The following is a 14956-nucleotide window of genomic DNA, read 5'->3' on the forward strand; positions in this document are numbered from 1 at the left end:
AAGATTCCCTGCATGCGGGAAAGGTTCCAGTGGATTGGAAAAATGCCTGTATAATGCCCTTATCCAAAAAGGGAGGGAGGCTTAATGTAGGAAACAGTAGACCAATTAGTTTAACATCTATCGTTGGGAAAGTGTCACAATCTATTTTTAAGTAAGTAATAACAGGACATTAAGAAAGTCAAAAGCAACCCATCAGAGTCAGATTTTATGAAGGGTAAATCGTGTTTGACGAATTTGCTAGAGTGCTTCGAAGCTGTGACAAGAAATGTGGAAAATGGGGATCCTGTCGATGTATTCTATCTAGACTTCCAGAAGGCATTTGATAAGGTGCCACACAAAAGGATAATACACAAGGTAAGATCACATGGTGTTAGGGGCAATTTGTTAGCTTGGATAGATGATTGGCTAACCAACAGAAAACAGAGAGTCGGGATTAATGAGTCTTTTTCTGGTTGGCAAGATGTAATTAGTGAGGTGCCACAGGGTTTGGTCCTTGGCCCCAATTATTTACAATCTATCTCAATGACGGATGCAGGGATAGAAGGTACTATTGCCAAATTTGCAGATGTCACTAAAATAGATTGATTAGTAAGTTGCAATAAATACATAAGAAATTTACAAATTGATATGGATAGGTTTGGGGAATGGGACAAAATTTGGCAGATGGAGTTTAACGTGGTTAAGTGTTAGGTTATCCATTTTGGTCAGAAAAATAGAAAGGTAAATTATTATCTAAATAGAGAGAAACTTCAGAGTACTTCGGTGCAGAGAGATCTGGGTGCCCTCGTGCATGAATCACGGAAAACTAGTTTGCAGGTACAGCAGGTGATGAGGAAAGCAAATTGAATTTTGGCATTTATTGCTAAAGGAATAGAATGTAGGGAAGAATTGCTGCAACTGTACAAGGTATTAATGAGACCGCACCTGTAGTATTGCGGACAGTTTTGGTCTGCTCACTTGAGGATGGATGTAGTTGCATCGGAGACAGTTCACAGGAGGGTCACGGGATTGAATCCAGGGATGAGGGGTTTGTCTTATGAAGAGAGATTAAGCAGTTTATTCCTTTACTCTCTGGAGTTTAGAAGAATGAGATGAGATCTAATGGGGTATGTAAGATCATTAAAGGATTGATAATGTAGACGTAGAGAAGGTGTTTCCTCTTGTGGGGCAATCGAGAGCGAGAGGTCATAGTTTTAGGAAAAAGGGGGTGCAGATATAAAACAGAGATGAAGAGAAATTTCTTCCCTCAAAGAGTTGTGAGTCTGTGGAATTCACTACCCCATAGTGCGGTGGATGCCGGGACATTGATTACATTTAAGGAGGAGATAGACAGATTTTTATTAGAAATGGGTTGAAGCGTTATGGAGAACGGGCAGAAAAGTGGAGTAGAGGCCGAGATGAGATCAGCAATGATCATATTGAATGGCAGAACAGGCTCGAGGGGCTGAACTGCCGACTCCTGCTCCTAGTTCTTATGTTCTTATCAGGATTGATCCAGGCAAGAGCGGCTGAAGGATCCATTATCTCTCTCTATGTTGTCTATTGATGTATCTGCTGTGTGACGGAGACCACCTATGTCGGGTAAGGTGAATTATACCATCTGCTACCTCAGCAGGGGGAAGCAGGATGAGAGGTCCCGTGGCTTTGTCAGGATAGCAGAATTCCTGATGGTGTAGGTATCTCTGCGGGGCCCCCATGTCAATGGGGAGAGGCACAGGAACTGAAACAACTCTCACTCCATTGATGTACAGTTGGTGTGTGAGCATGCCCAGTACATCATGTTGGTTAACGTCCACTATCCTGGCAGCAGCCACCATACCTTCATTCTGAAGCAGTCAGCCATTCCCAACACGTCAGGACTCCATGCAGAACCAGAATGTGGCTCATGACCTCTACACTCTAGACACCACTTCCTCCACACAAAACCACCAGGTGAAGCAATGTTTCCGATGTCTGAACCGCTCGGGGGGAGTCCTGCAGTACACACTGGATCATGTGTCCAAGTTCATGGTGTTCTGCTGCACCCTTCATAATCCTCACCATCATGAGGACACAGGCATTGGCACCAGGAATCCGAAGGCCAAATCAGGAGGAGGAGGAGGCAGGGAGTATATTTCCTGGATGCCTTCGACCCGGACAGGCTGTCGGAGAGTCCCTGCTAAGATTCCAGTTCGCATCGGACAACCTCCCTTTCCCATCTTGGATCCCCCATTCTCCACCATTACACCCATCTGAGACGCCCCATCACTGTGTCTCCTTTATCACCATCCTGCAACCACCAACAAAAGCCTTTTCATTAACATCTTTATCCAACAACACATCCAATTGTACAAACAAAACTGAACTATTCACCCTTGTGTATTCCCTTAGTGCCTGTCTTGTGGATTTCCTCAACTTGCCTAGTTCTCCTACATAGTGTTTCCCCAGTGGCTGCAGCATGGCTGAGTTTCACTGGGGGTGACCGCAGATGGCCTTGCAGGACCGTCCTCGTGCAGCTCTGTGACGTGAAAGCTCGGATTCGGCCTTGAGGACTCGGATTCAGACTGCACCACCTCGACATGGGCAGCAGCTCCAGCAATGTTCACATCTGAGTCCTGTGTATTACAATTCGTTTGTGACCTCACCCTCCTGTGAGCTGACACATGAACTATCCTTTCCCCCTGGCCTGGCTGCAGCTCACTCGTGCTCGGTGACTCACCACGTGCAGATTCCGACTCTATATCAGCCTCTAAGTTACACGCACTGTAAGTATTTGATCTGGTGACTGTGAGGGTCAGACCAAGTGATGGGTCTTCACCATCAGTGCTGTGCTGCTGCTCTCTTTCTATCTCCTGGAGCTGCTGTGACTGGGAAGCTGGCATTATTGGGTTATCATTGGAAAGTATAACATCAGAAGGGGAGGGTTGGGGTGAGGGATTGGGGGTGGTGGAAAGCAGGAGGTCCATGATCCCACCATCTGCAGCTTGTACATCATCATTTCTGACGTTTACCAGTTCTGATGAAGTGTCACAGATCTGAAACATTAACTCTGTTTCTCTCTGCGCCGATGCTGCCAGATCAGCTGAGTATTTCCAGCACTTTCTGTTCTCTTCCCTGAGCTCTGGAATTCTCTTCCTAAACCTTAAATACAGTAAGTTGCAGAGAGTGCAGTTTTAGGGAGTACTACTTGTACAGAGTACTAAATACAATAAAGTTAGTTCACTGTTGCATTTAGCATTTCACTTAATTTTATTCTGAACTTCTAGTTTCTTTGTGACAGCTGGACAGTTAATTGATTCTCATGGAATAAGAGGGTCAGTGTCAGCTTGGATAAAAAAATAAACTGGCTTAATGAGAGAAAACGGTGAGTTGTGGTAAACAGTTGCTTTTTTCAGACTGGAGGAAGGCAGACAGTGGTGTTTCCCCAAGGGGCAGTACTTGGACCACTGATATTTTACTGATATATATAAATAATTTGGATATTGGAACACAGAACACACAGATCGAGGGAGCTTCTGCTCATATCCACCATTCCCAGTTCCTGCTTTAGAGCCATAGACTCAACGGCTGTAAGGTACCTCTGTGTGGTTGTGGTGGTGACATCTCTCTCACTGTCAGTGACTGTGGTTAGTCTTGTTCTTAGACTGGTCTGCAGTTTAGGCCCAGGTTAGTACATACCCTGGTAATTTCCAGTTAACTTGTCGTCCTTGTATGGAGGAGATTGAGCAGAGACTGTGAGGCTCACAAAAATGTTGTCTGAAGAAGAACAGGGATATCTGGCTTTGTGCTTGGAGACAGCAGCCACTACTGCCCACTGTTGACGGATTGTGTCTGAAACTGTCGGATTTTATCTCAACACAGAGCGTGGTCAGCTTCAGGGGAGGCAGAGCTTTAACACGGGTCTAATTCCCTCATAGCCCCACCTCACATCTTCTAACTCCTCCCCTAGTCTGGGACTTTCTGCCTGTAACTCAGTGTTTTGGTCCAGTATTTGTTATAATTTTCTCTCTGGATAATATACTCGGTCATGTGGCTCCTGATCCCAGAGTAACTGATTGTACAGGATGCCAATGTTCTCCTACCAACCTTCATTTTCCTTCTGTAAATTGTCCATCTCATCCTTCAATTCTTTGTGTCTTTTATTTAACCGTCAGGTGCAGAGATGTGCCCCATTTATCAACTTATCTCCAACCTTTTTTATCTTAAATTTGTATTTCTGGACATCCTCAGATATTCTATTGAGAATTAAATCGTAATCCCTATCATACTGCTCGATAATCCTTAGGATGTCCGTCTCCCCAGTTGTGCCTGTTTTTTTTCTCTGCCAGGTTATCAATTGACTATTTCCTGTGATATGCTAATGACATTGTATTTCTGGTTTTACTTATTCAAACTCTCTTAAAGCTCCCCACCTCCCCCCACCCCGCTCTTAGTGATGAGCACACCGTGTTCTGGTGTAAACTTTCTTTCTATCTCGAGATGTCCAAACCAGTCCCAATGACGATCACACGTGTTTCACTGCACATTCTCTCTCTCTGTGACAACTCCCTGCCCAGTCTCTGCAATAACCCCAAGTTTTTGACCTATTCTAATCTTTCTCTGTCTCCAAATCTCCTACCCATTCGAGCAATGATCACTCAACTGAGTTTGTCATTTCAACTCTGGACGAGGTTTGGGGACTGTAGTTACAGTGTCTCTGGGACTGTAACATGAACAACAAATGGAGCAGAGGCTGCAGTGAGGGGATGCTCTGTAAAGAGGGAGGACGAAGGGGATCTGCCATACCCACGCAGGGTTTTCCAAGAGCACTATTCCTACCTACACCTAACCCAGAAGCAATGTGTGAGGTGACTCTGATTTAATAAGGATCTGGTCACAGAGCTGTGTCACCTCCTGTAACACGACCTGGAGCCTCACACCAGGGTGAGGACGTAGCTGTTAGTGGCCGTTAAGGTCACAGTTTCATTGAACGTGTATGTATCTGGATCTTCCCAGGCAGGAGCAGGAGACGTATCCAACATAGAGTGGTAGAAATTGATGGAGTCATGGAGTCATGTACGACACAGAAGGAGGCCATTTTGCCCCTCTGTGCCAGCTCTGTGTGGAACAATTCAGTCAGTCCCAATCCCCTGCTCAATCCCCGTATCCCTGCAAGTTCACTTCCTTCAGGTGTCCATCCAGTTTCCTTTTAACATCATTGATTGTCTCGGCTTCCACCACCCTCATGGGCAGTGAGTTCCAGCTCATAACCATCCACTGTGTAAAATATTTCTTCCTCCTATCCACCTGCATCTCTTATCCAAAACCTACCATCTGTGTCCCCTAGTCCGTGTTTCATCAGATATTGAGAAGACTTTTTCCTTGTCTATCTTACCGAGGCCTATCATTACCTTGAACACCTTTATCATACCTCTCTCAATCTCCTTTACTCCAGAGAGAACAACTCCATCTTCTCCCAACTAACCTTGTAACTAACCATCCCGCTTCCCCACCCACCCCCCCCCCCCACCCCGCCCCCGCTCCAATCCCTGGAACCATTCTGGTAAATCTCCTCTGCACCCCCTCAAGGACTTTACATTCTTCCTAAAGTGTGCTGACCAGAACTGGACACAGTTCTCTAGTTGGGGCCTAACCAAAGCTTTATACAGTTTCAGTATAACTTCCCTGCTTTTGTATCTTTGCCTCTAATTATGAAGCCCAAGATCTGATTGGCTTTGCTTAACACTCTCCATATATGTTCTTCCACCTTCAAAGATCAATGCATATAGAGCCCCAGGTCCCTCTGCTCCTGCACAATCTGTAGAACTGTCCCATTAAGTCTCTATTGCTTTCCTATTCCATGTGACAAAATACATCACCTCACACTCCTCTGTATTAAATTCCACCTGCCACTTCTCTGGCCATTCTGCGAGCCTATCTATATCCTGTTGTAGGCATTTTGCATCATCCTCACTGTTTACCACTCCTCCAAGTATGGTATCATCGGAAAATTTTGAAATTCTAATCTGAATTCCAAGATCCATCTCATTTATATATATATAGCAAAAAAAAAAAATCAGTTGGTCCTAGAACTGACCCTTGGAAAACATCACTGTCTACCGTCCTCCAGTGTGAAAAACAACCGTTCACCAGCACTCTGCCCGAACTATCTCTTCTTTGAAGGTAGCCCATTGTTCAGCTCCTGTTTTCCTGCCAAACGTTGACTCTAATGTATTCGCCCCAGCTCAATTTTTACACCGGTTGACTTGTTGAAGTTGACTTTCTCATAGTTAATTATTCTTACACTGGATTGCTCTTTGTCCTTCCCATAGTCAACCTAAACCTTATGATACAATGATCACTGTCCTCTAAATGTTCTCCTACTGATACTTAATCCACTTGGGTCCAGCTCATTCTCGAGAACCAGGTCTAGCAGTGTCTCCTTTCTCATTGGACTAGCAACATATTGTTGTAGAAATGTTTCCTGCACACACTGTAGTAACTCCTGCCTCCCTATGTCCGTTAAATTGCTACTATCCCAGTCCATATTAGGATAATGAATGTTCCCCCATTGTAACTACTCTATAATTCTTGCATCTTTCAGTAATTTTCTTGCAGATTTGTTCCTCCACATCCTTCCCATTAGCCGATGGCCTATAGACAACACCGAGCAATGTAAATGAACCTTTTTTTGTTCTTTAGCTCTATCCAAATAGATTCTGTCCTTCACCCACCTACGCACCCACCCAGCCCCACTCCCACCTCCCCACACACGTCCCCGGGACTTTCACTCTCTCCAGCACTATAATGTTCTCCTTAATCAATACCACCACTCTTACTCCTTTTCTCCCTTTCCTATTTTTCCTGAACACCTTGTATCCAGGAATATTTAACACCCAGTTCTGCCCTTCTTTGAGCCAGATCTCTGTTATAGCCACAACATCATATTTCCATATGGCAATCTGCACCTGTACCTCACCAGTCTTATTAACCACTCCGTATTCACATGCATGCACATCAACCCTGATGTACACTTTATTACTTCCTCCCTTACTCAGACCCCAACTAATAACTTTCTAAACCCTACTATAGTGTTATCCATCTCTCCCAGTATTCTGTGCACTTTAGAATTCCTCTCTGATGTTTACTCCTGGTTCCAACACACATGCCAATTTAGTGTAAACCCTCTCCAATAGCACTAACATATCACCCTGCAAGGAAATTAGTTCCAGCTCTGTTCAGGTGCAACCGTCTGGCCTGTACAGTTCCCACATTCTCCAGAACTGGTCCCGGTGTCCCAGCAATGCAAACCTCACCGCTTCTGCAGCATCCTCCCAGCCGCACATCCATCTGTACTATCCTCCTATTTCTATACTCACTCGCACGGGGTACTGGCAGTAATCCGGAGATTACTACTTTGAGATGGCTAACTTGACCATGACACCAGGGAGGAAACACACCATCTTGGATGCATGTCTGCGGCCTCAGAAACGCTCATCTGTTCCCGTGACTATCGAATCTCCAGTCACTGTCAACATTCTAGTCTTCATTGTATCCCCTCCCACCCCCAGTACAGCTGGGACAGCCCGGGTACCATGGCCTTGTCTCTGGCTGCAGTCCCCAGATGAAACATCACTTTCCTCAGTATTGAATACTGGTTGGAGAGTGAGATGCACTCTGGGGTCTCCTGTGCTACCTGCCTGATTCTGCTTGACTGTAATTCTTCTTCCCTTAATCTGTGGGGTGACCACATCTATAACGTGCTCTTCACAAATTACTCAACCTCACGTAAACACCACAGAGGCATCCATGGTCCCACCATCTGCAGCTTGTACATCATCCCAGACAGCAGGATGAAGAGGAGGTGGGAGTTAAGAAGGGGCATAAGGCAGGAACATAACGTCATCCTGAATGCTGTCGGTGATGCCGGATGCTACGGGCTATGTTACAGCCGTTCCCATGAGGTGGAGAATGAACTCCTCCCTCAGGCTCAGGGGATGAAGGTAAGCCTGGATCCCGACAGTTCACTGCTGCTCCCTGTCCTGTAAGAGAGAGAGCAGAATGTCAGTGATTGTGTTGCACTGTGTTTGGGAGATATGCCTGCAACAGCTGAATAGCTGGTGGTATGTGAAGGCAGTGAAAGGTGGATGTGAGGCTGGTATCAGTGGAAGGTATGTAAAGGTGATGTGGAGTATGTAAATGTTAGGTGTGAGTCCTGAGTGTTAAGGACTGCTGATGGGTGAGTGATGGGGCTGTGGTACATTGAGCAGTGTGAGAGGTTGGTGATGTTGGGGGTAGGAGATGCCATGTGGAAATGAATTCACTGACATTGATCACCCGTGTGAGCTTATTCTACTTCTTCTGGCTCTGCTGCCGGGTCCTGGGGCCAAGCTTCCTGCATTGACCTCCCTGGCCACCTGCTGCCATTCCCTTCAGAGTGCGTTTCTTGAGGGTCTCCATCCCACCCCACTGATACATGGACTCTCTTCTCCTGTCACCCTCCATGACTAAGGCCTCCAGCACTACATCCTTGAATCACAGAGCCCGCTCTCTGTGCTAGTATTCAACCTACCTTTTCTCCAATTGCAGCATTCACAGTCAGCAGCAGCAGCCTCCTGTGATTCAGTGCAGCTTCCCTTTAAGAGGGACAGACTGCCTTTATAGGCTGAATCCTGGCTGAAACACGTGCTAGACTCAGCCACAGTTAAGTCTCCTGTTAAGCGTGCAGACAGACAGCAGCGCGGGTCACCCTGGGCGGCCCCTAGAATTTATGGAAATGAAATGAGGAGGCCCCAGAAATTTTGTGTCACCTGCCTCAAGTGGCTGATCATGACCCCTCTGCTCAAAAAGCGATGCAAACCCTGTTTTCTCTCTCTTTCTATTTTCCTTTCCCTCTTTCCCGCTTTCTCACTCTCTCTCCCTTCACTCTATGTCTCTTGCTCATGGAATTAGAGACAGGTGCAGCACTGAAGGAGGCTATTCGGTCCTTTGTGTTAGTGCTGTTTCTTTGAAAGAGCTGTCTAATTATTACCAATCTCCTCCTTTATCCCCAGACTATTTTTTTCGCCTTTTCCAGTTTTTTATTACAATTCCCTTTTGAAAGATATTATTGAATCTGCTTCCATCATGTTTTCGGGCAGTGAATTTCTGATCCCAACAACTCGCTGAGAAGGAAAATTCTCCTCATTTCACCTTTGGTTCGTTGTCAATTACCTTCAATATGTGTCTTCTTGATACTGAACTTTCTGACACTGGAAACAGTTTCACATTAATTACCCCATCAAAACTCTTCATGATTTTGAATTCGATATTAAATCTCCTCTTACCCTTGACTGCTCGAAAGAGAGCAAACCCAGCTTTTCCAATCTCTCCATGTAACTGAATTCCCAAATCCCTGGTACCATATGTTTCAAATTCTGCTACTCCATGTGTCATGTACTGGGATATGCTGTAGTGTTGTATATAGATTTAGCATAACTTCCAAGTTTTGTTTTCTATGCCTCTATTTATAAAGCCCAGGATCTCATATGCTTTATTAACGGTTGTGCTAACCTGTCCTGTGACCTTCAACGATTTACACATAAACTCCCCAGGTCTCTCTGTTCTTGCACTCCCTTTACAGTTGTAACATGTAGCTTGTGTTGTCTCTCCACATACATCCTTCTAAAAGGTATTACCTCACATCTCTGCTGTGACAATTCAAATTTCAGAAGATTGAAGACATTGTTTTCAGTCCCTGCTCCAAATGTAATTCCCTAGCTACCGACTCCATACCTCTCCTTGGCAATTGTGTGAGACTAAACCAGACTGTTCACACCTTGGTGTCATATTTGACCCCGAGATGAACTTCTAACCACATCTACACACCTTCACTAAAACAGCCTATCTGCACCTAGAAAATCATAGAAAAATCATAGAATGTTTACAACACAGAAAGAGGCCACTTGGCCCATTGTGTCTCTGCTATCCAAAAAACGACCTCCCCAGCCGAATCCCACCTTCCAGCATTTGGTCCCGAGCTCTGCAGATTAAATCACTTGAGGTGTAGCAAGGTACATTTAAAATGAGATGAGGTTTTCAGCCTCTTCTACCTTTTCAGAAACTGAGTTCCAGACCCCCACCCCACCACACTCTGGTTGATTTTTTTTCCTCATCACCCCTCTAATTTTTCTACCAATCATTTAAATCCATGCCCTCTTGTCACTGATCTCTCTGCTAAGGTGAATAGACCCTTCACCTCCACTCTATCCAGGGCCCTCAACGTTTTGTATGTTTCAATCAGATTTCCCCTCAGCCTTCTCTGCTCCAAGGCGAACAACCCCAGCCTATCCAATCATTCCTCAAAGTTGCATTTTCCCAGTCCCGGCAACATGTTTGTAAATCTCCTCTGTACCCTCTCTAGTGCAATTACATCCTTTCTGTAATGAGGTGACCAGAACTGCACGCATTACTCAAGTTGTGGCCTAACCAATGATTTATGTAGTTCCAGCATAACCTCCCTGCTCTTATATTCAATACCTCGGCTAATGAGGGAAAGGATTCCATATGACCTCTTAACCACCTTATCGAGCTGTCCTGCTACATTCAGCTATCTGTGGGCATTCACTCTAAGGTCTGTCACTTCCTCTGCACTTCTCAGTATTCTCCCATTAATCGTGCATTCCTTTGCCTTATTTGACCTCCCCAAATGCATCATATCGCACTCATCCAGCCTGAATTCAATTTACCACTTCTCTGCCCATCTGACCAGTCCATCAATATCTTCCTGCAGTGTACAGCTATCCTCCTTGCGATCTGCCACACGGTCAATCTTTGTAACGTCTGCAAACCTCTTGATTATGCCCCTACCTTTACTTCCAAATCGTTAATGTATGCGACATAAAGCAGGGGTCCCAGTACTGAGCTGTGTGGAATTTGCTTTTTTTTATTCATTCGTGGGATTTGGGCGTCACTGCCTGGGCCTGTATTTATTGCCCATCCCTTATTGCCCTTGAACTGAGTGGCTTGTGAGGCCATTTAAGAGTCCATCACATTGTTGTGGGTCTGGAGTCACATGTGGCCAGACCAGGTAAGGACAGTAGATCTCCTTCCCTAAAGGGCATTAGTGAATCAGATGGGATTTTCAAACAATCGACAATGGTTTCATGGTCACCATTAGAGTCGCTGTTTAATTCCAGAACTATTAATTGATTTGAAATTTCCTTATGTGTCATGGTGAAATTCGAATCCATGTCCCCAGAGTGTTAACCTGGGTTTGCTGGATTTACAAGTGAAGTGACATTGCCACTACACCACTGCCTCCACTAAATGCTGCTGGAAACATCCCTCCAGTCGCTAAAACGCCTGTCAACAATTACTCTTTCTTTCCTGTCACTGAGCTAATTTTGCATCCGCCTTGCTGCACTTCCCTGCATCTCCTAGGATTTTATTTTTAACAAGTCTGCTATGTGCGCCCTTGCTAAAAACTTTGCTAAAATCCAAGTAGACCGCATCAACTACATTAACCTCATCTAACGTCCTTGTTACTTCATCAAATAATCATGCAAGTTAGTCAGACGCAATCTTGCCTTAACACATCTATGGTGATTATCCCTGATGAACCTGTGCCTTTCTAAGTGACAGTTTACCCTGTCTCTCAGAATAGATTACCATAATTTTCCCACTCTGAGGTTAGACTGACTGGCCTGTAGTTATTCGGTCTATCCTTCACTCCCTTTTTAAACAGTGGTTCAATGTTAGCAGTTCTCCAATCCTCCATCACCACACCTGTATCCAGTGAGAACTGGAAAATCATGGACATACCTTTGGTTATTCCTTCTGTTGCTTCTTTTAACAACCTGGGGTACATTTCATCACGCCATGGTGATGTATCAACTTTCAATGAGGCTAATTCCATTAGTAATTCCTCTCTGCCTATGTTTATCACATCCAATAATTCACACTCCTCCTCCTTAACTACAATATCTGCACCGTTCCCCTCTTTTGTGAAGACAGTCACAAAGTATTCATTAAGAACCATATCAGTAACTACTGTCCCTACACATAGGTTACCTTTTCGGTCATTAATGGGCTCTGCTCTCTCCTTAGTTGTCCTCTTAGCCTTAATGTATTGAAAGAAAAAACATACATGGGTTCACCTTGATTTTGCTTGCCAATATTTTTTTATGATTTCTCCTTGCTTTCGTAAATTCCTTTTTGATATCAGCCTCCACTTTCTATACACCTCTTGGTTTTCTGTTGTATTGAGTTCTCGGTGTGGGACATAAACTGGCCCTTCCTGCTGTATCTTACCCTGTAGGCTCCTTGTCATCCATGGAGCTGGGGAATGAGACTGACTTGATTTATCTACAAAGCGCTGGCACGGACTCGATGAGTTGAAATGTCCCATTCTGCGCCAGAATTGACTAAGGCTCTATGACATGGGTATTCTATTACAACAGCTTTCCTATACTGGGAAGGTTTATAATGGACTGGACAGTATCACCCTGTTGAACCCCGTGATGTAAGTGAAATGTTTGATGCCCCAGAACATGGTTAACAAATGTCCTTCACAAACAGAGTAAATCAGTTCAGGCCCACTCACAATACTGGAGTCATTCACAATGGGGAGTAATTTCTCCTGGTTTTCTCGACATTGGACAGCAGCCAGGCTGTCACTGTGTCCCCACATCCATGTGGAAAGTCTTGTCGGGGTTAGGTGAGGTAAGACACGTTGCCTGGGCGACAGATTTCTTTAGTTGTGTTACTGTTTCTGTGTTCTCTTCAGTCCAAACGGGATAAACCTGGTCATCATCACCATTCGGTGGTTCATAAAGAGGAGTCACAGTCTCAGCAAATTGAGGGATGAGGGTCCGCTGATACCCCACCAGCCTGAGGATAGGACACAGGGCAGTCTTTGAGGTGGACAGGGGTGGACACTGGATGAGGGTCCACTGATACCCCACCAGCCTGAGGATAGGACACTGGGCAGTCCTTGAGGTGGACAGGGGTAGACACTGGATGAGGGTCCACTGATACCCCACCAGCCTGAGGATAGGACACAAGGCTGTCTTTGAGGTGGACAGGGTTATACACTGGATGGTCTCGACCTGATGTTGGTCTGGGCTGATGTTGGATGAGCCAATTTGGACATATAGAACGATGACACGATGTTACACCAGCTGGGTCTTACGTGGATGGTCTTTTAGTCCAGCTCCCAAAGTAACTGCAGTAGTTCCTGTAAAAGGGTTAAATGTGTGGACACGGTCTGTGGTGATGAGGAGGAGACCATCAATTTATTTCAGCAAGCAGGAAGACTGTGAAAGGCTCCTAACGGCCCCGGCCATACATTTGTGGAAAATAGTGGGGTTATTGTGGAACCCCTTGTGACAGACATGTCCAGGGGTGTCTCTGGTCCTCAGAAGTGAATGTGAATTTAAATTGTTTCTCTACTTTTACTGGGATACTCCAATAAACATTAGAGATATCCAGCGTGGTGAAGTCAGCCCTGCCGCTGGGAATCCGGGAGAGTAGGGTTGGTGGCTCTCAGACAACCGAGTTCACACAGGGGTGACTGTGTTGAGTTTGTATGGTCAATAGTCAGTCCCCAGCTGCCATCTGGTTTTGTAACCGGCAAAATCGGGCAGTTAGTAGTGAATGTGTCTTTGTGAACTGCACCCTGGTATAACAATAACCTGATGTTGTCTGGAATGTATGATATAATCTCAGCTCGGTAAGAATACTGCTTCATGGAGCATGCAATGGTCAGTTAATTTCTTCGGGTCTGCTCATGTTTCCACAGTCATCTTTATGAGTTGTGAATACACTCAGCACCGACTCGAGAATCTCCTGTACCTCAAGGTGATCAGAGGTGACTGGTTCACACTCCTCTGATATTTTAATCAGGAATATTGAGGATGCAATGGACACCAGAGTAGGGATATGGTTTAATGTTCTACAATATACAAATATAGCGATAATCAATTACTGCTGATAACCTTTGAGCACATTACTGTCCAGTAGTCCCTGTCCATTATACAGGATCATATAAAAGGAAGGCAGGACTTTGACATGAACTCTGTTCCCTCTCCTACACCACTGTAAGATCTGATCTAGGGTCACCACATCCGTGAACTGCGGAGCCCTCTTTCTGTCCCAGTATTCCATTTACCTTCTGTCCAATTGCAGCATTCACAGTCAGCAGCAGCAGCCTCCTGACTGAAAGAGGTCACTTGGCCCATTGTATCTGTGCTGACCGAAAAACGATCCACCCATTCTAATCCCACTTTCAGCATTTGATCTATAGCTCTGCAGATTACGGTACTTGAGGTGTATATCCAGAATCCTGTTGAATGAGTTGAGGGTTTCTGCCTCAACTACACTTTCAGGCAGTGAGTTCCAGACCCCACCACACTCTGTATTGAAAGGTCTTCCTCATCTCCCCTCTTATCTTTCGACTAATCACTTTAAATCTATTCCCCCCTAGTCACTGACCTTTCTACTAAGGTGAACAGACCCTTCACCTCCTCTCTGTCCAGGTCCCTCAAAATTATGGACATTTCAGTCCGATCTCCTCTCAGCCTTCTCTATTCCAAATTGAACAACCCCAGCCTATCCAATCGTTCCTCACAGCTGCATTTTGTCTAGTCCTAGCAACATCCTCATAAATCTCCTCTGTACCCTCTCTAGTGCAATTAGATCCTTTCTGTAATGAGGTGACCAGAATTGCACTCATTACTCAAGTTGTGGCCTAGCCAATGAGTTATACAGTTCCAGCATAATTTCCCTGCTCTTATATTCTATACCTCAGCTAATAAAGGAAAGGATTCCATCTGCCTTCTCCACCATATTACTATTGAATCTGCTTCCACCTTGTTTTCAGGCAGTGAATTCCAGATCCCAACAACTCGCAGTGCAAGAAAATTCTCCTCATTTCACCTCTGGTTCTTTGTCAATTACCTTCAATCTGTGTCTTTTTAATACTGAACTGTCTGACACTGGAAACATTTTCACATTAATT

The sequence above is a fragment of the Heterodontus francisci genome, unplaced genomic scaffold (assembly GCF_036365525.1).
Source record: "Heterodontus francisci isolate sHetFra1 unplaced genomic scaffold, sHetFra1.hap1 HAP1_SCAFFOLD_267, whole genome shotgun sequence".
Lineage (NCBI taxonomy): Eukaryota > Metazoa > Chordata > Chondrichthyes > Heterodontiformes > Heterodontidae > Heterodontus > Heterodontus francisci.